At 38.7% G+C, this 27,896-nt stretch overlaps 1 pseudogene; it reads left to right on the forward strand.

The window, feature by feature from the left end:
• LOC123809906 lies at positions 1-27,662 on the forward strand (annotated as a pseudogene).
• The last annotated feature ends 234 nt before the right edge of the window (positions 27,663-27,896 follow it).

Raw genomic sequence — 27,896 nt, forward strand, 5'->3', positions numbered from 1 at the left:
ATGAAGCTGTTCCCTGGCACTTGCACTGATGCCAGACACTTCCGTTTCTCCTCATATACCACAGATGCACTTCAAGCTGCTGCCCTGGTGCTGGATCCCAGAGGGAGTGAGTATGCATAAGTCGTAAGTCTGCTGTGCAGTGTCTTCCGCCATCCCAACTCCCACTGATTTTTGCAGCCAGAAGTTATGGGAACTTATCTTCCTGTCACTGGAACTCTAGGCTGGATGGTCTGGTATGGGCCTGGGATCCCTTACTCTTGAGATATCTCTCCTGATTTTTATCCATCACATGTGGGTGTGGCACCACCCATTCCATGTTTTCTGTCTCCACTCCTTCTTCTCATCCAAATGAAAGTGATTTCTTTAATTCCTTTGTTGTTAGACTTCCATACAGCTCAATTTTCTTGTGATTCTGGGTGATAGTTGTTTCATAGTTTAGTTGCAGTTTTTGCCATGGTTGTGTGAGGAGGCTAGCTGTGTTTACCTACACCTCCATCTTGACCAGAAGTCTAAAGCTCTTTTAAAAGGTAAGAATTTTTCTCAAAAGTAGAGGTAGTGTCAAATAAATAAGACACTATTTCAAGAAAGGTATTTCACACATATAATAATAATTAGACAAAGATTTTTTAAAAATGAAACACAATAAATAAAGCTTCCATGAAACCAAAAATCTTCCTGAAGATGGAGGTAAAAGGAAAGGAATTGCAAAATCTTTTCTACCCTTTAACATTTGTCTTTTAACTAGTCATCTGTTCAAGCTTAAAAACAAACCAAACAAAAACAAAATAAAATAAAACTAAAGCAAAAGCAAAATAATGTCCTGCGGAATGTGGTTCTAAGCCAGAGGTTTCCACATAGGAATTTGTCTCACTTGCTTCTTTCTTCTTTACCTGCCTAAAGGAAATTCAAAAAACCAAATAAAGGGCTACATTTCTAGTGCTATACAATCACTGCATTCCTACCAACTGACCAGACACCTCTATTTAGTGGGCTCCGTCTTTCACCTACTCTGTTCTGGTCTTTGGATACTTGCTCTTCCTCCAGGGTAGCTTGTGATGAATAGACTGGGCAACCCATCTATTCAGGTTGCCTAACACCAACCAGTGGAAGCAGGAACACCAATAAGGAACTCAGTTGCTTTTTGCACCACTGTTTGTGGAAGACTGGGTGGGTTTTTATGGAAGAACAACCAACTCTGTGTTATATGTGTTTTTTCCACCAAGCTCCTTGCTGTGGTCAGAACTTACTTGTAATGATGTTGAAAGACATTTGCCATGTCCCCAGCACTATTCATGGCCCATGCTGACCTAGTAACCCTGTTTTCTATCATGTGACCACCTCATCCCATACTCAATTGCCATAGCTGACAGAGTAAAACTGACTAAAGAACAACCAAAACATAGGCTGGCCTACATACTATACAGTGGGATGCCATAAAGTCTTTTCCTTTTATTTTTTAAAAGATTTTATTTATTTATTTTTAGAGAGAGGGGAAGGGAGGGAGAAAGAGAAGGAGAGAAACATCAATGTGTGGTTGCCTATTGAATGCCCCTTACTGGGGACCTGGTCTGCAACCAAGGCATGTGTCCTGACTGGGAATTAAACTAGTGATCCTTTGGTTTGCAGGCTGGCACTCAATCCACTGAGCCACACCAGCCAGGGCTAAAGTCTTCCTTAACTGAGATAGGGGTTTGCTCACTGAAGACTGAATGTAGGACTCTGGTCAAGATGGTGGTGTAAGGAGATGTGGCTCACAACTTCACAGGATCATATCAAAATTACAACTAAAATATAGAACAACCATTACTCAGAACAGTCATAAATTGAGTTGAATGGGAGTCTGACAACTATGGAATTAAAGAAACCACATCCATCGAGATTGGTAGGAGGGCACAGATGCAGAATGGGCTGGTCCCTTACCCAGATGTGGTAGATAAAAATTCAGGAGCGATATCTCAAGAGCAAGAAGTCCCAGCTTTACTATAGGCCCCACGGCCCAGGGTCCCAGTGCCAGGAAGGTAAGTACCCACAACTTCTGGCTACAAAACCAGTGGGGATTGAGTGGGTGGAAGAAAGTGCTGGAGCTCCAAGTAGTTTCTCTTGAAGAACCCACACATGGACTTAGCTACTCAGATTCACTCCACCTGACTCCCAGCACTAGGGTAGCAGCTTGAAAGGTGCTAGTGTTTCTCCCTGCCTATACAGGGAGAACCTGAAGTGCCTCATATCACAGCCAGCAGAGGCCATTGTCCCTCTTCTAAACCCTTCCTCAACAGAGCCAGAAATCTGGTTAACACTGTTTGACTGACCTTGAAAATCCCTAGAGAGTCTGCCGTACCAACCTTCAGGCCCACCCTAGCTGCTTTTCCCTATGAATGGCTGGTCTTGGCTCATGCTTTACAACTTTGTAAATCCTAGCAAATAAGCAACAGCTGACCTCAGCCAGCACCAGACCAAGCACTAGCAGCAGCCAACGTATATTCACAGCTTGACTTTGCCTGAGCATCTCCAAGCCCAGCACAAGTAGCAGCCATTTCAGATTGCTTTATAGCTCATGTAGGTTGGCCCCAGGCAAAACATAGGTAAGGGATGACCTTGGTCTGCACCACCCAGGAAACCCCAGAGCCTGTGCTCCCAGTGGACAGCTACAGACCACATTGGAGTACCAACACATCACCTTGCCCCTGCACAGCTGATCCTCTATGGAGCGTGGGGGTTTGTGGTTAGTGGTCACAGCCAGTCCTTAAATCTGACTGGCCTGGATAAGTTCCTCCCATTGGTCTGCCAATAGCCACCAAGGCTCAACTACAAGAGAAAGGTGTACTCATCCTACACAAAGGGCACACCTTGAGTACCCAACTTGGGTGATAGAGGAGGTTGTGCCCCTGGGCCTTACAGGACACCTACTACATTAGGCCACACTACCAAGATGCAGAGTAAAAGCAGCTCTACTTAATACATAAAAACAAGCACAGGGAGGCTGCCAAAACGAGGAGACAAAGAAACATGGCCCAAATGAAAGAACAGATCAAAACCCCAGAAAAAGTCCTAAACAAAATGGAAATAAGCAATCTATCAGATGCAGATGGTTATAAGGATGCTCAAGGAACTTAGTGAGGACCTCAACAGCATAAAAAAGATCCAGTCAGAAATGAAGGATACTAACTGAAATAAAGAACAACTTACAGGGGAGAGTGGATAAAGCTGAGAATCAAATCAATGATTTGGAACATAAGAAAGCAAAAACAACCAATCAGAATAACAAGAAAAAAGAACCCACAAAAAAATGAGGATAATATAAGCAGCCTCTGGGACAACTTCAAACGTTCCAACTATCACATGATACATGTGCCAGAAGGAGAAGAAGAAGAGCAACAAATTGGAAATCTATTTGAAAAAATAATGAAATAACCCTTCCCTGTTTTGGTGAAGGAAATAGACATGCAAGTCCAGGAAGCAGAGAGAGTCCCAAACAAGATGGATACAAAGAGGACTACTTCAAGACACATCATAATTAAAATGCCAAAGGTTAAAGACAAAGAGAGAATCTTAAAAGCAGCAAGAGAAAAGCAGACAGCTACCTACAGGGGAGGTTCCATAGGACTGTCAGCTGTTTTCTCTGAAGAAACTTTGCAGGCTAGAAAGGATTGATAAATATTCAGAGACATCCGGCAAGATGGAGGAATAGGTGGACGCACCGTGCCTCCTCGCACAACCAAGATTAGAACAACAATAATTTACAGATAGAATATCACTCAGAACTGACAGGATTTATCTGAATGGAAGTCGGACAGCCAAGAAGTTGAAGTAAACCCATACATCCAGATCGGTAGGAGACGACGAGCCCGGCAGGCGCGGGGCTGGCGCGGGTCGGCGGCGCGTGGAGGTCGGGGAAAATTTGGTGCGAAATCGGTGCGACAGCCATCCGGGGCGCAAGAACGCAGCGGTGATCCCTGAGTACGCAAGCTGCGGCTGGCGGACCCTGTGGGGCAGCGATTGTGGACCAGGGCAGAGCTCGCAGCCCAGGATCCCAAGGAAGGGCCTGAGCCCGGGAGAAAGAAACTATCGCCATTGTCCCCTCCCGCTCCCACCCCCGCCCACACATATAATGTCACAATCTAGCGACCAGGGTGCCCAGCCCCAGTGAACACCTAAGGCTCCGCCCCGCACCGTAACAAGAGCGACCAGAGACAGGGAAAGACTTAAGATATGTATCCAACAGAACAGATCAGGTCCCCAGGACTCATCCTTTTGAGCGACTAAGAAATAGCCAATCTATCAGAGGCACAGTTCAAAACACTGGTGATCAGAAAGCTCACAGAATTGGTTGATTTTGGGTGCAATTTAGATGAAAGGATGCAGGTTACCATAAAAGAGATGCAGGAAGATATGCGGAGGAGAGCCAATAGTGAAAGGAAGGAATCTGAGTCTCAAAACAATACAGTGGACCAGAAGGAAGATAGAATCAACCAAGCAGGAAAGCATGATGAAATAAGAATTCAAAAAATCGAGGAAAAGCTTAAGAGCATCCAGGACACCTTTAAACGTTCCAACATCCAAATTATAGGGGTACCAGAAAAAGAAGGAGAAAAGCAACAGATGGAGCACATATTGGAACAAATAATAAAGGAGAACTTCCCCAATCTGGCAAAGGGAACAGTCTTCCAAGAAATCCAAGAAGCTCAGAGAGCCCCAAAGAAGTTGGACCCAAGAAGAAACACACCAAGGCACATCATAATTACACTAGCCAAGGTAAAAATGAAGGAGAGAATCCTAGAAGCAGCAAGAGATAAGGGGACAGTCACCTACAAAGGAGTTCCCATCAGACTGTCAGCTGATTTCTCCAAAGAGACCTTACAGGCAAGAAGGGGCTGGAAAGAAACATTCCAAGTCATGAAAGACAAGGACCTACAAGCCAGATTGCTCTACCCAGCAAAGGTATCATTTAAAATCAAAGGGCAGATAAAGAGCTTCCTCACAAGAAAAAACCAAAGGAGTTCATCATTACCAAAGCATTCTTATATGAAATGTTAAGAAAAAAAAGATCAAAACTCTGAACAATAAAATGGTAAAATATATAAATCTATCAACAGTTGAGTCTAACAAACAAACTAAGCAAACAAGAACAGAGACAGAATCATGGATACAGAGAACATTTTGATGGTAGCCAGATTGGAAGGAGGTATAGGGAAGTAGGTGAAGAGGTGAGAGATTAAGAAGTACAAATAGATAGTTATGGAATTGCCATGGAGTTGTAAAGTCCAGTATAGGAAATGGAGTAGTCAAAGAACTTACAGGAATGACTCATGGACATGAACAATATTGGGTGGATTACCTCAGGAGTTGGGGGTGCTATGGGCAGGAAGGGCAAAGGGGGAAAAATCAGGACAACTATACTAACATAACCAATAAAATATAATTTAAAAAACAGTTGAACTTTACAAAAAATGTAGAGGTATAAAGATTTTCAATTTCTATTGGGTTGACCCAAAAGTTCATTTAGTTTTTTCATACAATGGTCCTAGTAGTGCTTAGTTATTTTTAACTTAATTCAAGACAATTTTTTTAGATTGTAATGTGACAGCAAAAAAAATTGTGCAGTGTATGGAGAAGGTTCTGTGGCTGATCAAACATGTCAATAGTAATTTATGAAATTTCTGGATACTATTGACATTTTGGTCAAATAATTCTTTGCTGTGATGCTGTTGTATGCATTGGAAGATGTTTAGCTGTGGCCTCTACCCACTGGAATCCAATAGTGAGAAATAGCTGACATACTCAAAATATTCAAATCAATAAAGTAATTGATTAAAATGAAAAATGTGTCCTGTATTTTATGAAAAGAACAAAATGGATATTTGACCAACCCAACATATTATAAGCACCTTCTGCCAGCCAGGGTGAAAAAACAGCTTGTTTTGGGGAACAGATGCTCCCTGTGTTCTGAGAAGTATTATTTTTGCATGACTTTTTAGTTATATGGATATAAATTAAGTATCTATATAAACTTTTCTTGGGAAATTCAATGAAGATGCCCCAATATAGAAGATCTGTGTTGAAAATATGTGTCCTATTTAGAAAAACTGGAATATCTTTCAGCAGAACCACATCCCTGATCATGATATTAAAGGCATTTCCCCTAATCTAATATTAGAATAGCTTATACCTAAAAACTGTTGTTTTGGAGAAATAAAAGTGATTTTGTTCAAGTGAGTAAAAATAGGAAATGAGAACCAAAGACAAACCACAATTATTCAAAACAAACTTTACTGTTTGGTTGCAAGCCTATATGTGAACTATTCCTATTTTGGAAAATGTACTGCTCATTATTTTCAGAGGCACATTTCAGTGAGAGCCTACACTACAGAAAGGTTGGAGGATGAAGAGAAGGTGTGCTTTTGCCTTTACCCTTTAATTATCCTGGGAAGAGGAAATTCTGGAGCATAAAATGAGGATTCTGTTGGAAAGATAAAACAATTTCCCTACTCTGAGCCTTGGAAATTTGAGAAATGGATGTTAGGGAGGAGAAATTTGCTCAAGGGCGCTCTGGCAAGAATTAGGCTCTCACATGAGAATAGGAGAAGGCATAGTTTCAAAACACTGTGCTGCAGCACTTCCGGCTGGTGCTAGGGTGTGGCAAGAAGATGCCCAGGGTGAAACATTTCAAGAAGTACTCTCTTTCAGGGTTGTGTAATGCTGGTTGGGCATCACAAGTAAGAAAAGTACCTTATGAAATTTTATGCCCTGAGCATCTTGCTTGCTTTAGCCTAGTTCTGGCCCTGTGTGGCAATCTGCAGTATTGGAGAGTGAGCTATGGCAAGCAGATTCTCACTCATAGGAGTTCAGTAAATAAAGATGAGAGCAGCAGGTCAGAAGTGAGATCCCTGAGGGGATTAGGACCTGCCAGCCTCAAAATATAATGCTGCGGCATATTTATTTCGAGTGGAGGGCTCTGGAGAAATATGCAGGAAGGGCTCTCTGACCTTCCTCTTTCTGCCTAAGAACATATCACAAAATTTCCTATGAGAAAGTTGACCTGCTTGTACAGGAAGAGAAGAACATTCTTTTTTTTTTCTTTAAGATTTTTTAATTTACTTATTTATTTTTTAGAGAGAGGGAGAGAAACAGTGATTGGTTTCCTCTCTCACACCCCCAACTGGGGACTTGGCCTGCAACCCAGGCATGTGCCCTGACTGAGAATCGAACCAGCAACCTTTCGGTCTGCAGGCCGGCACTCAATCCACTGAGCCATACCAGCCCAGGTGAGAAGAACGTTCTTATCAGAGGGGAGTGAATGCCAAAATACATCTGTACAAACAAAACTATGAGAACAACGGTCATTTTCCATTAGTTTACTCCATAGATTTCCTAGTCCCTCACAATTTACAGCTTTTTAAACTCTTAAGAAGCTTAAACTCTTTGCCTTGTCATTTTGCCACAAATTTATCATTCTTTGCATTAAAAACAGTAGATAAGCTCTTAATCCTAACTGCTTCTTCAGGTCTTCAGTTTTCCTATGAATATGTCTCATGTCAGTTTAATTCTTAAGCCTGGTCTCAGACTCTAAGTAGGTAGGAAATAAGTCTTTCCTCTTCTACAGGGGCTATGAGCATGTTGAAGAGAATAACTGGAAGTCTGAGTACACAACCACTGTGAGCCAGACAAAAGACAAAGGTGAGAGAGTCAATTGGTGGCAGGGAGAAAAGCAGATGCTGGATAGTAAAAGATAGGCAGAGAGGAGTTGATCATGTCACACTCGAAAGGTAACTTTTAAAAACTTTTTAAACATTTATTTTATTTATTTATTTCTAAAATTATTTTATTGTTGTTCAATTACAGCTGTGTGCATTTCCCCCCACCACTCCCCCGACCCCAGCCAAACCCACTTCTCTCCTTTGCTTCCACCCTCCCCCTTGGTTTTTCCATGTGCTCTTTACAGTAGTTCCTGAAAACACTTCCCCCCATTGTCCCCTCCTCCCTCCCCTCTGACTATTGTTAGATTGTTTAAAAACTTATTTTTTAGAGAGAGGGAAGAGAGGATAAAAAGAGGGAGAGAAACACCAATGTATAAAAGAAACATCAGTTTGTGTATGTGAGAGAAACATCAGTCAGTTGCCTCTTGCCCACCCACAACTATAGACCTAGCCCTGCAACCCAGGCATGTGCCTTGACCAGGAATCAAAATAACTAGGAATCAAACCAGTGACCTTTAGTTTGCAGAGCCAAAGCTCAATGCATCGAGCCACACCAACCAGGGTGAAAGATTGTTTTTGCATTTCGGCTGCTAAAGACTCTGGGAAGACTAAGAAAGTTTCTGTCTACTCTTAGTTCGTTGAATGTTTTTATCAGAAATATTGTGACGATGGTGTGGCTTTTAACTATTCTGTTAATGTGGTGTACTATACTGATTGATTTTGTATGTTGAACCAACCTTGCATCCTTGGGATAAGTCCCACTTGTTCATAGTGTGTAATTCTTTCTATGTGTTGTTTAATTTGTTTGCAAATGCACAAATATGCAGCTATTATTTTGCTGAAGTTTTTGGTGACTATGTGCACAAGGAGTCGTGGTCTTTAATTTTGTTTTTTTCCTTGTGATGTCTGTCTGGTTTTGATATTAGGGTAATAACAAATTAGGGTGTTCCCACTTCCTAACTTCTATTTCCTAAGTTCTATTTTTTTTCCAAGAATTTAGAAAGGCCTTAGTAATTCACTAAAGCCAAGAAAATTAAAGTCGGCTTTGTGTTGAATAATTCTACACATCTGGGTTATAAGAATACAAAATATTACATGCAAAGGTAGACTTATGAACAAGTTATTTAATATTTAAAAAATAAAAATCAAGCTAAATTTTGTCCTAAAGTTTATCTTCTCCTAAACTTTCTAGAGATAATTTACTTAAGCTGTATCATGAATTTATATTTAGACCAATGATTATGTTTGTTAATATAAAAATATAGCATATTCTTTGTAAAAGATGATTTATACAATCTGAAGAGAAACCAGAGTATATATTCTTTGAAAAACATTCAAATAACCCAGAAGCATATTAATAAGAAAGTTAAAAAATATTTAAGTTATATCACCCAGAAAAAATCATCACAAATATTTAGTGGACACCACTTTAGATAATGCTATATATCACAGCTATTTAATTCCATATTTAAATGTATTCATTGTTTGCCACTAATTTTTTATTTTACCTTCTCTTTGCTTAAATCCCATGGATATATACATTTTATTAAAAAGTGGTTTTGTGCCCTGGCTGGTGTGGTTCAGTGGATTGAGTGCCAGCCTGTAAACCAAAGGGTTACCAGTTCAACTTCTGGTCAGGGCACATTTCTGGGTTGTGGAGTAGGTCTCCAGTTGGGGACATGCAAGAGGACACCACACATCAATATTTCTCTCCCTGTCTTTTTCCCTTCCCCTCTCTCTAAAAATAAATAAATAAAATCTTATTTTTATTTTATTTTTTTAAAGTATATTTTATTGATTATGCTATTACAGTTTCCCCAATTCCCCCCCTTTGTTCCCTCTCCACCCTGCACCTCCCAACCTTCCAGCTTTCCCCCACCCTTAGTTCATGTCCATGGGTCATACACATAAGTTCTTTGAGTCCTCTGTTTCCTATACCATTTTTGACCTCTTCCCATCTATTTTATGCCTACCAATTATGCTTCTTCTTCCCAGTACCTTTGCCCCCCATTCCTCCCTTCCCCCTCCCCACTGAAAACCCTCCATGTGATGTCCATTTCCTGGTAATGTTCCTGTTCTAGTTGTTTACTTAGTTTTTGTTGTTTTCTTTCTTTTATTTTTTAGGTTTATTTGTTGATAGTTATGAGTTTGTTGCCATTTTATTGTCCATATTTTTTATCTTCCTTTTCTTAGATAAGTCCCTTTAACATTTCATATAATAAGAGCTTGATGATGATGAATTCCTTTAACTTGACCTTATCTGGGAAGCACTTTATCTGCCCTTCCATTCTAAATGAAAGCTTTGCTGGATAGAGCAATCTTGGATGTAGGTCCTTGCCTTCCATGACTTCAAATACTTCTTTCCAGCCCCTTCTTGTCTGTAAGGTTTCTTTTGAGAAATCAGCTGATAACCTTATGGGAACTCCTTTGTAGGTAACTATTTCCTTTCCTCTTGTTGCTTTTAAGATTCTCTCTTTGTCTTTAATGTTGGGTAACTTAATGATGATGTGCCTTGCTGTGTTCCTCTTTGGGTCCAACTTCTTTGGGACTCTCTAGGCTTCCTGGACTTCCTAGAAGTCTATTTCTTTTGCCAGATTGGGGAAGTTTTTCTTCATTATTTGTTAAAATAAGTTTTCAATTTCTTGCTATTGTTCTTCTCCCTCTGGCACCCCCATACTTCAGATACTGGAATGTTTCAAGTTGTCAAAGAAGTTTAAAAGTCTCTCTTAATTTTTTTGAATTCTTGTTTCTTCATTCTGTTCTGATTGGATGTTTATTTTTTTCTTTTGTTCCAAATCGTTGATCTGAGTCCTGGTTTCCTTCCTGTCACTGTTGGTTCCCTGACTATTTTGCTCGATTTCATTTTGGGTATCTTTCATTTGTTCTTTCATTTTTCAACCAAGCTCAATCAGTTCTGTGAGCATTTTGAATACCAGGGCTTTAAATTCTCCACCAGATAGGTTGGCTCTCTCCTCATCACTTAAGTCTCTTTTTGAAGATTTTCTCTGGCATTTCATTTTGGCCCTATTTCTTTCTTTGAGGCCCCTGTTAAGTTAAAAGGGGGCAGGCAGGCCTTAGGTATTCACCTGGGTAGGGCAACCTTCCTTGCTGTGCGGCAGCACTGCTTGTGGGGGAGGGGCCAGAGAGGGAACAATGCAGCTCCCCTGCTCATCTCTAGCCCACTTTTCAATGAACTCTCATGTGAGACTGGGAATTTCTCCCACTGTGGCAACCACCATAGTTCACAGACAGCTCTGAGTCTCAGTTTCGCTTCCAGCCAGCCGTACCCACACTGTCTACTGCCTTACCAGTCTGATTGTTCTGGTTGATTTTTTCTTTAATTCCTCAGTTGTTGGAGATCCATGCAGTTTGATTTTCTGGCACTTCTGGTTGTTTATTGATATTAGATTGGTTGTTATTCTCCTTTGGGTTGTTCAAGGAAGCAAAGAGTTTCTACCTACACCTCCATCTTAGCTGGAACTATAAAAAAATTTTTCTTTAAGTGGTTTTTTTTCTAGTACTCCTGGGTAATGTGATTCCTGAGTTTCTTTATACTTAGGAATGTAAATATGCTTCCTTAAATGCAAACAACTAGGCTGTGTAATAGTCTTGCCTCACATTTTAACTTTCTAGATATTGCTGTGCTATCTTTTGGCATTGAATATTGTTGTGGAAGAGTCATTATAATTTGCTGTTCCCTTCTTACAGATGACTTTTCTTTTGTGTGTAAAGAACGTTCTTTAGTCCTTGAAATTCAACTGAATTTGGCATTTTCCATCTCAGGTTGATAATTTTTTTACATTTATTTTTCAATACAACTGACATAAAATATTATATTAGTTTTAGGAGTACAGTATAGCGATTAGACATTTATATACCTTATAAAGTGGTCATCCAGGTAAGTCTAGTAACCATTCTGACATCAGATCAATCATTTCATATCGCTTTTTTCTAGAACAAGATGGGTCTTTTAATTTGTAGATTCACTTTCTTTTAATACTTTTTTTTAATACTGCAGTTTTTAAGCTTACTCTGTTAGGAAAATGTTTGGATAATGTTTGTCCTCTGCAATTATTAACTTCTCTCTAACTGCTTAACCTTTGTTTTCTTCTCCTCTACCATTGTAGTGATTAACCAGGCTTTCTTATGTGAAATCTCATTTCAGTGGATTCCATCTTGTTTCTTGATATTTCATATTAATCTGTTAGCTAACAGCTGGTGTTATTTTGGCCCTTGATTTTTTTTATTCTGTCATTTCCCTTTCCATCTCCTGTTATTGCTTTATCCATATTCAAACTCTTGCTTTATTGAATTAATGGTTTTATTAAATTTTTTAGGTGTAAAGCACTCGTGAATATTTTTATTCTGTTTCATGTACTGAATATGCATAGTATTTAAATAGTTACATATGTTTCTTCTTAAACATCTCACACACCTTTAAACTTTCACCATTTGGGTATTTGCAGGGACAGGGAGAATGTGTCATGTGACTTCCTATTTCTATCATGTTTTAATCCTAGAAGTTAGGATGCTTTGGGTTGCAAATAATAGAATCTTTAGCAATGTTTAAGCAATAAAGACATTCTATTAGCCTACATAATTACTCTTTAGAAGTAGTCAGTTCCAATGTTGGTTCCATAGTTTCTATTTTTTATTTTTTAAATGATATTCTTTTTAATTTTATTTATTTATTTTTAGAGAGAGGAGAAGGGAGGGAGAGAGAAACACCAGTATGTGGTTGCCTCTCACATGGGCCCCACTGAGGACCTGGCCCGCAACCCAGGCATGTGCCCTGGCTGGGAATCGAACTGGCGACCCTTTGGTTCTCAGCCTGAGCTCAAGCCACTGAGCTACACCAGCCAGGAAAAATGTTGGTTCCATAGTTTTTAAAAATCAATCAGTTGCCTCCCACATGCCCCCAACTGGGGACCCAGCCAGCAACCTTGGCATGTGCCCTGACCCAGAATATAGCTTGTGACCTTTTGGCTTGCAGACTGGTGTTAAATCCACCAAGCCACACCAGTGAGGTTTGGATCCACAGTTTAACTACGTCATCAGAGATCTAGTTTCTTTCCATCTTTCTGCTCTGCCATACCTCAAAATGACAAGATGGCTGCCACAATCCCAAGATTCAAGTCCATACACACCAGCATCCCAGGTAGCAAAGGAGAAGGGACTAAAAGGGCCTCATCATTTTTAAATTTTCTCTTTTTTTTTTTCAAGTAAAAGAAAATCTTACTCGGAACCTCTCTTCCTTGCACTCCCAAACCCTAAAGAGACTTTTCATTCCATTTTGTCAGAACTGGATCATATATCCTTCCCAAAATAAATCTTGATAAAGGAGAACTGGATCGTCATGATTGGTTTTGGCAATATCTAGAAAGATTTTTGGTTGTCAGAACTTCAAACCAAAATCAGGGTTCTACTGGCAAGAATGAAGGGGAGAATATTGAGTATATATACTATCTATGTATATACCATTGTATAAAGGGAGGAAACCCATTTTCAGCTAGCATATGAATCAATAATTTATTTTTCTTACCAAAAGGATTGTTAAACTGTCATTCTTTGACATGCAAAGAACAAAATAAAACTCAGAGAGAATGTAGATTTCTCATATACAGAGAGAGAAATGCTTCAGAATCATGCAATCAGAAAAAGAGAAGAGGAATTGGTGTTTAACAATTGAAAAATACTTTTGCAGAGTACTAGAGGAATCAACCTATGAAAAATAAACTAATCAATATAGTCCTTCAAATGAACTTTGTTAATAAGTTTGTAAATAAAAGGATTAAATAAAAGGAGAATAATTATTATAGAAAAAAGGACATCTGTGATAGAAAGAATAATGAGTCCTCAAAGATACTAAGTTCCAATTCCTGAAATCTGTGAATGTTACTTTACATGAAAAAGGGTTTTTTAAAAGATGTGATTAAGTTTCCATGAGATTATTTTTGGATTATCCTGATAGGCCCAATGTAATCACAAAAGTTATTATAAAGGGGTGGTGGGAAGATCAGAATCAGAATAAGAAATTTGACAATAAAAGTAGAAGTTGAAATGACGAAGGAAGGGCCATTAGCCAAGGAATTCAGATGACTTCTGCAAACTAAGGACAAGGGAACAGATTCTTCTCCAAAGCCCCCGGAAGGAATGTAGCCCTGCTGACACTCATGTTTACTCAATTTCCAGTACTGTAAGAGAACAAATTTGTGTTGTTTTAAGTAGTTAAGTTTGTGTTGATTTGTTACAGCAGCAGTAGGACATCCAAATGCAGACTGACATAAAATAATATCAGCATGAGACGTAGCAATGACAATCAGCTGGACTTGGACAATGCAAAGACAAGAGGAATCAAAAACTGAACCAAACAGAGGCAATGCCTGACTAAACACTATGTAAGGGTTTTCATCATTTTTCATAGTGAGAAGGAAACTGGACATTTCTATGGAAATTTACTGTGCATTTGTTACAGTTTGATATATGTCTTAGTCAAGGTTTTCCACAGGAACAGAAACAATAGGAGATTGTGTGTGTATTTTAAAGAAATTGTCTCATGCAATGGGGGGGTTGGCAGGGCTGGCAGGTCTGAAATCTGTAGGGTAAGCAGGCAATTCACGTAAAAACTGATGTTGCAGTCTTGAGAATTCTTTCTACCTCGGGAAACCTCTGTCTTTCCTTGTAAGGGTTTCAACTGGTTGAATGAGGCTTACTCATACTATGGAGGATAATATGCTCTACTCAAAGTCTACTAATTTTGATGTTAATCACATGTAAAAAATATCCTTACAGAACATCTAAAATGATACTTTGACCAAACAACTGGACATCATATCCTAGCCAAGTTAACACATGAAATTATCCATTATAATGCACATATGTGCATTTAACTCTATAGTAAAATACTTATTAATTATTAACAAATCTTTAGTTGTGTTTCATCCACCTGCCTTAGTGTTAGATCACAATTCTTAATGTGGGATTTATTGACCTTTAGAGGACCTCCCATCTTCTGGAGGGGTGGTGCGCAAACGGTTCATGAAGACTTTCCAATTACATGTAGCATTTTGAGTGGATATATGTTCATACATTTTTCTGGGCAAAAGGGCTATAACTTTCATCATATTCTCAAAAGAGTCTAGAAGGATCTAAAATTGGCCAAGAAAGATTAAGGAGCCCCTATAGACAGCCATCTATAGCGAACCATTTTTGACATTTGAAGGCTGGGTTCTGATGTCTGAACAAACAGGACCCTTACAGGCTGCTCTGGGAGTTACTCATAGACAAATACCAAGGCCTCAGTAACTGTAACTAATATATTAAATATACACCTGTGCTTCCCAGAAAAGTTTTTTAAAGATGTTATTTATTTATTTTTTTAGAGAGAGGGGAAGGGAGAGAGAAAGAGAGGGAGAGAAACAATTATGTGTGGATGCCTCTCATGTGCCCCCAACTGGGGACTTGGCCCAAAACACAGGCATGTGCCCTGATTGAGAATTGACCCTGCGACCTCATGGTTTGCAGGCCAGCACTCAATCCACTGAGCCACACCAGCCAGGGCCCAGCAAAATTTTTCATGTCTTACTCTGACAGGATACAATGAAGGAGATGGAACAGTTGCATAATGCTGTCCTCAATGAATCTTTCAGATGCACGTTTTTGGTCATAATTTTGTGGGCAAGCTATTTAGTTATTATGTGGCAGTGGAGTGAGTAGCAGTGAGGAGCCTTCCTAAACCTTGGAAATGAGAAAGAGTACTGCACTCTGAACTCTAAACTTAACAACTCAGCACATGTGAGAAGCCAGCAAAATGTTTCCCAGGGATGGACCTAGGCCCTCAGAACAGCTATAGTTAAAGCGAATGAATCAATTTTTAGGGGGAACTAGTATTATAAAGGAGTTCAGAATATAAAGGGGCTAGACAGAGTAATTGCTAGGTTGATAAAAATATTCTGTATGATACTTGTTAAAACCCATAGAATTATGCATCACAAATAACAAGCTTTTCTGCATGTAAATTTAAAAAATATCAACCAAGTTGTTCCCAGGATGGAACGCAGACAGTGACAGATGAATTTAATTATATTACAAATGTATGATACAACTTCACTAAAGGAAGTGGGGAAAACAGGGGCTAACCTAAGTAACTGTGGAAAACCATATTTGGACTGGATACTTCAAGGCTAAAGACAAAAAACAACATATATATACTTTATACTCTACTTGGTATGCGTGAGAATTTTTGAAATTGTTTCACTGTCAGAGAATAAAGTTAAAAACTAATCAAGGAGAGAAGGCTAGAAGAAATCCTAATAAGGGACAAAGGAGTTAACCCGAAAGAGGCCTCAAAGCTGGAAAAATTTGACTAAAGCTGGAGAAATTTGAAAAACAAATATTATAACCCAAAGAATAAAATAAATATCCATGAGCCCACACTGATAGAAACAGTCGAATAAATAAGTAGACAGATGTGCAGTGAAGGGGCACATATGAGATAGTGGCCATTTAATTTGGAGGTTTGGATTAGCAGACAATAAAAACCCCAAGTCAAAGATGAATAGTAAAGCAATTTATTAAGCAAGAGCAAAGAGAAAGCGAGAATTAAGAACGTACATCACCAGATGGGAAAAACACCAACACCCGAGCACAGACACTGGGGAATCCAGGCAGGCGTATCAAGGGTTTGTCTGGGAACAGTTCTGAGCAAAGCGTCCGTCCCTTGGGTAGAATTCCAAAGTCCCACTTTGGGGGCTCTGCTTAAATAAGTTTTAGACAGAAGTGACTATACACCAAGGACCTTTCATGACTTGACTAACCATTCCCTCCAGGAGACAGCACCCCTACATTTCAATCTTACAATAAAAGGTCACCGCTTGGGCATAAACAGGGAGGATTCTTAATGTTTCTTTAACCTGTCAACAGATAAGTACTGGAGAAAGAACAGAGAACAAATTTTCCCTATGGAAGAATTCACCCAATATTTATAGATATTTCCCGCTCCAGGAGGTAAAGCTTAATCCCCCTCTCCTTGAGTGTGGGCTGTATTTAGTAACTTGCTTCTAAAGAACAGAGTATAGGAAAGAAAAATAGGAGAAAACTGGCAGGCACTCTCTTAACCAAATGGATAAGGTTGACATCACCAGTGATAAGTCATGTTGACACCATATACCCTCTGATAATATGTGAGGAAAAGGCAATTCACCTTTGCAGCAAGTGCCCCCAAACCGGTAACTTTGGTGTAATCCTGAGAGCAACCCAAACAGAAGGATAGTCTAAAAAATATCTGACCAGCACTCCTCAAAACTGTCAAGGTCGTGAAAAACAAGGAGAGACTGGGAAATTGTCAAAGGTTGGACAGGAGTAAGGAAACATGATGACTGAATGCAATATGGTATCTTAGGTTGGATCCTTGAATAGAAAAAGGACATTAGTGGAAAAATTGGTAATAATATGAATAAGAGATTCAAAAGTGATACTCCTTCAGCCCCCTTGATGTTTTTATTTAGTAAAAATTGTGGCTGTGTTCTGGAAAAATAGGGCACAATACCAATAAACAATGGCTCTAGAATCCAGCTTCTACCAGGTTTTTACTGTGTTGAAAGAAAAGAACTTGATTCTCTCCCTCCTGCTCCCTAGAAGTAAGAGCTACACTAATTTTTCTTTAACCTTTGTGTACATTCCTTATCATTCTATGTTTGAAGCTTGTGTAACCTGAATTGCCACTTTTCTTTTCAGAAATAGAGAAATATTCCTGTCATTTGCATTTTAAGTCTTAGGTCCTTCCCCTGTCTCACTTTTTATAGTTTCTAAAACTTTGGCTTGAACTTCAAGTTCTTCTGGCTGACACGACTCTAACCTGGTTGTCAGTAATTCTTAGTAACTTTTGTAACTGGCAGCCTTCCTTTACCACTCAAAGTTCACTAAACCCTATATTAAAAACAACAATGGCTTAGTGAGTCAAGCATAATGCACGCAGAGCATGTTCTTCTGAGCCGGAAAGAAAACTAAGGTTGCTTTATATTTGTTTCCTCTTCGTTGCTCAAACATTACTAACATAATTTTAATTTTTTGGTGATTGTTATAGTAAATAAACACTTGACTTAAAAGAAATTTTGACTGTTAAAATTTTTGTCTTACTGCTACAGAGAAGTCTGGACTTAGTGCTTGCTTTACAGGGCACTGTTCAGGGTTACAGAAATCCAATGACTGAGCTCCATGAAATGCACATTTTCAATTTTACTACAAACTGCCAAATTGCTTTCCAAAATGCAGTGTACTAATTTACAAGCACTTTACAAAAGAGTTCATGTTTCTTCACACCCTTTCCTAAACTTAACAGCAGCAGACTTTGGATCTGTCAGTTTGTGGGTTGACCTCTCCTCTTAGGGATCAGATTCCTGCTCTAACTGGTATCTCATTAGATGAGGAGCCCCCACTCTCACCTTGGCACAAGAATTTTGACCCTGTAAGTTCCCTGAGAATAAGATACAGTTCCACAGAAGTAAAATAAAAGTTTTATTAGTGGGCCTATAATTAAATATAGATTTAATCACTTATTCTTTTCTGATCCCTAATAAATGTTTTAAACGTAATCATATAATGTTAAGACATTGTCACCAGAAGCCCATTAAGCACTACTACCTACTACCTGGCACATAAGTAGGCCTTCAATAAATATTTGTTTAATAGAAACAAATGTCATTATTAGCCGTGTACAAATACATCTGGGTGCGTTTTTTAATCACCCTCTTTTCTTTGTTTGCCCAACGTAAGTTGCTGGGCTTAATCAGTTCTGCTGTACTGAGATAACTTTTGCGGCCCTCACCTCTTCTGAATTCCCGCTACCATTCACCAAATTATGGCCATTGAAATCTCCTGTCTTTATTTCCCATTTTCCATCCCAAGTTTTTTTCCTACTTCCAGTCCAACCTCCATATGGCCACTAGAGTTACCTTTCTAAAGCTCAAATAAAATAACACCAGTCCTCTTTATCAAAAATTTCAATAGTACATGGCTTACAAAGCTTTTCATAATCTTTCTTCAATGTGTTTCCAACTTCATCTCTTACTACTTCTCATCACGCACCCTGGCCCTCTTTGACTTAAGAAGAATCAAGCTATCACATTTCAACTTGTTGGTTATTTTCATCTTTAGTGACACATTCTACATGCTCATCTTCTGGCTGGAAAATACTCACCTGACAATATTCTTACTCATTTTTGAGGATTCAAATATTTCTTCCTCTGTGAAGCCTTTTTGGACTCCCATATGAAGTTTGTCTCTGTGCTCCCATGAAACATTCTGTTGACTTTTCTCATAGCACTTATATTTTATTTCATTCATCTCTACCAATACCATCCAATAGAAATAAAAGCTACATGTAATTTTGACATTTTTGGTAGCCACATTTAATAAAGATAAATGAAACAGAGAAAAAGAACTTTAATACTTTTATTTAACACAATATATCCCAAATATTGTCCTTTTAATATGTAACTAATATAACATTTATCTTATTTTTTGTAAGTTTTCAAAATCCTATGTATTTTTTATACTTACAGTACATTCCAATATGTCATATGTCAAAGGCTCAATTGCCACATGTGGTGAGTGGCTTTCATATCGGATAGTTTGTATAAGCTTCAGAAGGGCTCATGTCTTGTTCATTTTTGTATTCCTGGGTGGCAAACTTGTAAAAAATGCCCAGTAAATGAAGGTTAAGTGAGTGAATTAATAAACAAACAATGATAAAAATAGCTAGCATTAGTTACTTATCATGTGAAAGGCATTATGATAAGCAATATACATAACTGTTTATTTCTTTCCCTACCCTCAAATGGTTGGTTAGCATTCAATAGCTACTGAACAGTCATTAAGTAGTTAGGTAGTCTTGGGAAAGTCACTTAACTTCTAATGATCTCAGTTTACCTATTTGTGAAAGGACAGAGGGGTTGGGCAAAGTGACTTTTTTTCCAGCTAGAAGCTTTATTTTTTTCTTTTTCTATCTTTTATCCTTATTTCATTTTTTATTTATTTAAGTATAGTTGGTATATAATTTTACATTAATTATATTAATTTTAGGTGTGTAATATAGTGATTCAACATTTTTATATCTTACAATGTGATCAACCCACTAATTCTAGTAATTGTCACTGTGTATACTTATCACTATTTTATCATATTTTGCTGTGTATAATGCACACTTTTTAGCCCAAATTTTTGAGGGAAAAATAAGGATGCACATTATACATGGGTATAATGATTACATGCCATGGGTATAATAATGGGTATTTTAATCCCATGTCTAATGCACACAAAACATGGGTGTGCATTATACATGGCAAAATACAGCATTGACTATATTTCTCTTTTCTTTTTCACCCATCCCCATCCCTCCCTTCTGGTAGCTATTTCTTCAGTCTCAGTTTCTATGAGTCTGTTTTTGTTTTATTTTTGTTATATTAAAAAATTTTTAATACAGCTGGCTATAAATTTTATATCCATTTCAGCTATATAGCATAGTGGTTATATTACAGAACAGTTAGTGGGGCTCTACTGCTTGCTGCCTAATATAGTCTGGAAACAAAAGTTTGGTGAAAAAGAAAAGGGGTTGTTTATTTAAAGGCTATACAGTTTTGGAATAATGGCAAGTTTCTTCCTTACAGCTGTGCTCCCTTAAAACACCCAAAAGCAAATAACCCTGCCACCCTCTGCCAGACCAGATCAGTCCAAGGAAACCTCTGGAATCCTTTCTCTCAATTAAAAGTACCATCCTTCAAGAAACGCAGATGTCTGCAGTATGATCATTCAGGTGGCCCATGTGGGTCCCAGTCAAGGTCTGGTCTCAGGCATCTTTCACACATCTGTGTGTACCTTGGCCAAGCTGGGCCATGTAGCACAGCCAGCACTGCCACACTTTCTGTGAGGGAGGGGCGCCAGGAATGCTCCCAGACCATGTGGCCTCCAGGGCCCACTGGCCCATCAACTTGGGCCCCCTGAGGCTGAGCAGCTAGTGAGGGGAGTGGAAAGAGCATGTTTTCCCCTGCATTTTGTTTTTAAAATCTCTGCCCATGCCTGACAGCGTCTGGCTTTTCAACCAATGTGGGCTAATGTCTGCCAAGTTTGTCAATCACACAGTGTTTTGCCTGTGTTCCAGCCATCATTTTCTAGAAGGCGGCAGGATTTTCCCAGCCACGCACAGGGGCACAAGTCTCTCAGCCCAAGGTGGGATATCTGCCCCACACAGCCTGCACAGGCTCTGTGCAGCCTGTGTCAAGAGCTGCTCAGCCATGTTGGCTTTGTTTATAGTTGCCTGGGTACATGGAAGCCTATCACACCTCAGCTCCAGTATCTATCCCTGCCTTCAGGAATTCCTGCAATGCCCTCCCTTCTGGGGGTCAGGTGCTGACTCTTGTACCACTTCTGGGGTCCCTCTCCTCTGCTCCCCAGTGATCTGGCCAAACCCACCCTGTTATAGTTAGATATCTATATAACTTATGAAGTGATTCCTCCCCCATAAATCTAGTATCCATACATAATTATTACATCATACATAGTTATTACAATATTATTGACTATATTCCTGATGCTTTACACCCCCATGAATACTTTGTAACTTCCAGTTTGTACTTTTTAATCCCTTCAGCTTTTTCACTTAGCCTCCATCCACCCCTTCCATCTGGCAACTTTTATCAGTTTGTTCTCTGCATCTATGAGTTTCTGTTTTGTTCATTTAGATTCCACATGCAAATGAAATCATATGGTATTTGTCTTTGTCTGACTTATTTCATTTAGCACAATACCCTCTAGGTCTGTCCATGAACATACTGTCCTTCCACAGCAGCACTGAGAAGAATAGATATTACATTTGATCTTAGTCCAAAGGACAAGAAGATCACTTAAGCCAAATGATTCTTAAGTCCTGTTGTAAAGTAGTGTGGATATAAACATAGAGGATGAATAAGAAGATTTAGGAAATAATGTTGCACAGTGGAAGGGCATGTTTTGGAATTAGACACACTGGATTAGAATTCCCAATTCCATTACTCAGTTATGTGTTCTTAGGCAATTTAATTAAATTCCCCCATCTTTCACTTCCTCATCTGTAAAATGGAGACATTAATATCTATCTTGTTGTCAGGTATGAAAATAATATCTATAAAGTGTTTGGCATATTAGTATATCTTCAAAATTAGAAGGTAGGTATTATTATTGGTTCTGGGAAGTCTTTCACTTTATTATTTTTCCTTAAGATTTAACAACCTTAGAGGCAAGCCTTTAAGATTGGGATTACCATAGGCCAGAAACTATGCTAAGTGCTTTAAAATATTAACCTCATTAAGGTTCATTGCACCTTTGTGAGGTAGGTGGTATTATTGACACTTCCATTTTATGCCTGGGAAACTGAGGCTCAAGGATAAATAACTTGCCCTAGGTTACAGAGACAATAAGTGGCAGTTCTCAAATTTGTGGACAAAAAAGGGCCACATACTAAACCTGACAAGCTCAGGGGAGGCCTGCATGGCAGCTATACAAACTTAGGGACCTACAATAACCACATAGGATGGGCTGAAATTAAAAACGTTCTCACTAAGAGCAGGTCATGGCGGGTAGTCATGTTCTAGGTTGGAATCTTCCCTGACAAAAGTCAATCTTTACCTTAATTGAGCCAGTTTATTGTCTTTCTGCATCTATGATAACATACATTTAGAGTATCAAATGTCCTTTTTCCCGATCCCTCAAAGCCCACAAATCCCCTCATTGTTATTGTTATCATGGGAATTGTTGACTATTAACTATCCTTTACCCACCTCTGTAAAAGAAGTATGTGTCTATCATTTTATTTTTCATCCAGTCCCAGAGGTTTCTCTGCTTTGCCTTCTCCTGCCTCCCTGATGCATCACCAATGGCTTTTGCATAACCCACTTATGCCTCCTCTTTTGATTGTAATGTATAATATAAGGTGAAAAGCTGCCATTTTTCAGAGCATTTTCTCAATCCTTTGAGGTTTTGCTTCCTGGCAATTGTCAGTTTGACTCACACAAACCCATAAAAATTCTTACAGGTTTGGATGTTTCTTAAATTGACAGATTCTACACCCAGGAGCTTGTTCTAGAGTTAGGACTTTTAATCACCATATTCTCTTTCTCAAGCCAAACATTGCCTAATTCATTAAAAAAAACCCCTACAATTAGTAAATATTGTTACAGTAATTAAATGACTTTGATCATGGAAAAACTCTAATTTGTGTCCTGTTCTCTGCTCTTGAAAATAAGAGATTAGAAACTGGGTGAAGTATAAATTTTACTTCCTTAAAGAATCATGCTTTTGCATTTACTGACAATTTTATATATACGGTGTGGTTTGCTGCCTCAAGTCCTTCGGGGCCTTTGTTTGCAAATATTTCCAGGATGCAGTCTTTCCCTAGAAGTTCAAAGGTGTGATGACACTGATCCTAGAGACTTTAGGCACAGTTCTCAAAGAATACCACCCAAAGAGCAGGAGACCGGTGCGTTAGTGTCTGTGGCTTACACCTTAAACATGCTGTGATATTTGAATACAGATGATGCACTAGCAATTCCTGTTTCTGGGTGTCTGCAGCAACCCTGTTCTCACTCCTGTACAAAGAGAGTAAATTAAAAAAAAAAGAAAGAAAGAAAATAAAAAAAGGAAAGGGGACAGGAAAAATAAAAGAATAATCTCTAGGTCTCAGGGTTCTGTTGAGTTACTGTTGCCTAACAATGAGGTCTAAACAATGACAATACCACTCAAAAAACATAGGCAAAATGACCATCTAATCAGATGTGGGAAGAAATTGGCCAGTAAGATGGTTTCTTCTTTTCACAATGATGCTTGGGAAATAAACAACAGATGGTATTTAAAGAAATGTTACAAATACTGTTCATCTTCCTCTTAACACCTGTGAGCTAGGTAACACCAGGGCACTTTAACCTATAAACAGGTTCTAAAGGAGACTGTTAAGAATGTAGGGGAGGCAAAATTTTATCTCCATCTTCTTAGGCTTTTTGAGCTGGGCCTGAGAATTAAACTGATACAAGACAGGAGAAGAGTATACAAATTACATGTTTTACATGAAACAAGAGCCCTTATAAAAAAAATGAAGCCCTAAAAATAGCAAAATCTACAGGCCTTTATATTAGATTGAACAAAGAGAGGTAATTGTGGAAAAGTCATTAAACTTTATGAGGACGCTAAAGGAAGATAAGAATTACTTTAACAAGGTCTATTTAATACAAGATCCTCTTGCCTTTGATACCCCATTGAAGCATGCATTAAACAAAAACCTTTGAGGCCGAAGGTTTTCCTGAAAGCAAGGGCATATTGAACTATACGTTAGCCAGAAAAAGGACCAGGCCCTGGGGTATGCAGTCTAAACTGCTAATGGCAGAGCTAGGTGGAGAAGACAAACATGGCTGACATCCTGAGGTTGATGGGGTTCTTACTTGCAATGAGTTTAAGGAAGAAAAATGTAAATTCTTTCAAAAGAATTTACATCGGCTATAGATAAAGGGGGCATGAAAAAGCAAAGCAGACTAGTCCTGGTGTATAGTCTGTAAGGAAATATTTGCTCTTTTGGAATTGGTTGTGGACATCAGTCTGGAAAGTTCATGCATTGGTTCCATCTAAAGAACCTTGGAAACAGCCACCTGGAAATTAATTCAAAATTTCAACATACATTTAGGAAAATAAGCAGTCTTGTTGTTTTCTCCTTTAGGTTTTTAACTCATTAACCCTTTTAGTCTCTTCCTCCTACCCTCTGGTCTGCTGTAATTGAATTTAGGACATCTCAGAATTTTTTCTTTGTCAAATGTTTCTCTTCTCCTAGTATAAGGAGGGCATCTTTATGTGGGAGTTTTTTTTTATCTCCTCTTTTCAGGAAGAAAAATGGGGATTAGAATACCCTTTTTGCACCTGCTGTTTTTGAAGTGTCTTTAGCTCTAAATAATCCTTGTGCCAAAGTGGCATATCTTGAGGTGGCATATTCTGAGGTGGTATATTCTGTCACCCTTCAAGAACCAGAAAGACAATGGCTAGGACACAAGGAATGATTTAGATCAGCCAAGACTGTAACAGCTCCATCTTTGTTCCACATAGATTAAAGCTGTTGAATAACTGAGGGTCAGATTATTCACTTTCAGGTGAAAATCAAACTTGATGTTCACAGATCTCTGAAACGCTCAGATCAGATAGATACTGGGCATGAAGTTTCACCTTCCTTTTAGAGATAAGGAAATTTAGCCCCAGGGACCTGTGAGTTCTTGCTCAGACTGTCAACTGATGTATCAGTAGAAATGTTAGAAACTTGGTAGAATTTTTTGGTTTTTCTAATAACAAGCTTTAAAAATGTTTAAAGCAGATCAATTCTGGATGTCATAATTGAGTACAGGGCAAGAAAGAGATCACCAAATGAACTGCAGAGGAGAACTGCCCTTACTAGAAATTTGGCTCTCTTGAGTTACTTGAAACTCTTTTTCTGAACTGAATTTATTGGGGTAACATTGTTTAATAAAATTATATAGGTTTCATGTGTACAGTTCTGTACTACATCATCTGTATATTGTATTGTGCATTCACCACCCTAAGTTAAATCTCCTTCCATCACCATTTATCCCTCCTATCCCCTCTTCTGAAACTCTTTATACACCATGAAAGTGAGCATTTTTGATGCATTGAGTTTTGTCAAAACAAACATTTTTAATGCAAAATGGTTGCTTTTTATAGTTCATACTATCCATTATCATGAAATCAGTAAATATAAAGAGAAGTATGGTGAAAATAATTAATTCTGTGAGTTCTCTGACACATATGTGAGATTCGCTGTGGGGAAGAAAAAGATGTAAAAGGGCCAGTCAAAATGACTTGATCTTACTCTAGAGGAGGCAGATGTAGCATAGTAGAAAGATGAGGGAATTTGCCATCAAAGAGAACTAGGTTTCAATCATACTTCTGCCATCTAACAGTTGTGTGACTTTGGGCAGGTTTTCTCTTCTATGAAATTCAGATATAGATAAATACTTCCACTGTGGTGTTGTTGTGAAGATAGAGCTGTTAAAAAATTCAACTGAGTAAATTTAAGGATCTAATTAGCATTATCTAATGATATAGGCAACCTCCCATCTAGCAAAGCTCCATGAAGGAGCTCCAAGAACCTATACCAAATGAAAGGCTTTTTTTATAGGGAGAAGGGGGCAGGAAAATGGAAGTTTTTAGCAAAGAGTGCATCATTTCAGGCAAGGCACTTTCTTTTGGGTGTCTGTCAGATGGATTACCTCACTAGTGCTGACAACGAAATTACAGTTTAACTGGTTAAAAGTAACATTCCTGGGGAAGGCTGAGATTACATTTACATTTGGTATTAAATATCAGTTTGGTAATGAGGGTTTAGCAAAAGTGACCTCATCAAGGGCCTGTTGTCTCTTTTTTAACAGAGTGAAGAACCTCATCAGGACCGTGTTTAATAAGACATTAACAGAAAAATATGAATTAGAAAATGATACAAGAAATGTGTTTTCTCAGAGAAGGAAAAGGTAGTATTCGTTTTTAAAGATGTTATAAAATTCTGAGGAATTAAAGAACTTTCCAGAACACACAGTGAGAGGCTGAGGAGTGGGGCTTTTCGAGCTACACTTAGCCACACACTCTTTGCTGCTCCTCCATACCTGCCTTGCCGCCCCCACCCCCCGCACCTGCCCACTGGCTGTCAAAAATGGTGAAAGAAAGCAAGAAAGCACTTACTATGTTTTGGTGGTCAAACCCAATGCCACCCAAGAAAAATTGAATAAAAGGCTTATCGGAAGCTGGCCTTGAAGCATCACCCTGATAAGTATCCAAAGGAAGGAAAGAAGTTCAAACAGATTTCTCAGGAAGTGGTCTCTGATGCAAAGAAAAGGGAATTATATGACAAAGAGGAGAACAGGCAATTAAAAAAGGTGGAGCAGGTGGCAGTTTTGGCTCCCTCATAGACATCTTTGATATGCTTTTTGGAAGAGGAGGAAGGATACAGAGAGAAAGGGGAGGTAAAAATATTGTGCCATCAGCTCTCAGTAACCTTAGAAGATTCATTTGTATAATGATGCAACAAGAAAACTAGCTTTGCAGAAGAATGTGATTTGTGACAAATGTGAAGTCCGAGGTGGTAAGAAAGGAGCAGTGGACTGCTGTCCCAGTTTCAGAGGCACTGGGATGCAAATAAGAATTCATCAGCTAGGACCTGGAATGGTTCAGCAAATTCAGTCTGTGTGCATGAGTGTCAGGGTCACGGGGAATGGATCAGTCCTAAAGATAGAGGCAAAAGTTGCAATGGTAGGAAGATAGTTTGAGACAGGAAGATTCTAGAATTTCATTTGACCAAGGCATGAACGATGGCCAGAAGATAACATTCCATAGTAAAAGGAGACCAAGAACCAGGACTGGGACAGGAGATATCATCATTGTTTTAGATCAGAAGGACCATACTGTTTACACTTGATGAGAAGACGTTTTCATGTGTATGGATACACAGCTGGTTGAAGAAGCATCGTGTGGCTTCCAAAGGCCCATAGCTACTTTTGACAACCAAACCACAGTAATCACCTATCATCAGGTCAGATTGTCAAACATGGAGATTTCAAGTGTGTGCTAAATGAAGGCATGCCCATTTATAGTAGACCTTATGAAAAGGCTCGCCTAACCATTGAATTTAATGTAAACTTTCCTGAGAATGGCTTTCTCTCTCCTGATAAACTTTCTTTGCTGGAAAAACTACCTGAAAGGAAGGAAGTATTGTAGAAGAGACTGATGAAATAGACCAGGTAGAACTCGTGGACTTTGATCCAAATCAAGAAAGACAGTGGCATTACATGGAGAGGCATATAAGGATGATGGACATCATCCTGTTCAGGGTCAGATCTCTTAATGGTGTCAGTGAATAACACTTACTGCTGGCATTTTTTATACAGTACTGAATGAGTGAAGGAGTATAATCATAATATGCTCACTACTTGCTATTGTTTTTGTTTTAATATTCAACCAGTGTTTTAAAAGTTAAATGAAGAATAAACTCATAATATAAGAAAATTCTGAGGGATTCATAAATAGTTATAACTACATTACATGTAGTATATATGTTTTAGTGCTTATTCCTATGTATTTTCTCAGTAATATATATCTCTCCTTAGGGTGTAAACTATAATAGCACATTTT

The sequence above is a fragment of the Phyllostomus hastatus genome, unplaced genomic scaffold (assembly GCF_019186645.2).
Source record: "Phyllostomus hastatus isolate PE091 unplaced genomic scaffold, TTU_PhHast_1.1 phas_scaffold_585, whole genome shotgun sequence".
Lineage (NCBI taxonomy): Eukaryota > Metazoa > Chordata > Mammalia > Chiroptera > Phyllostomidae > Phyllostomus > Phyllostomus hastatus.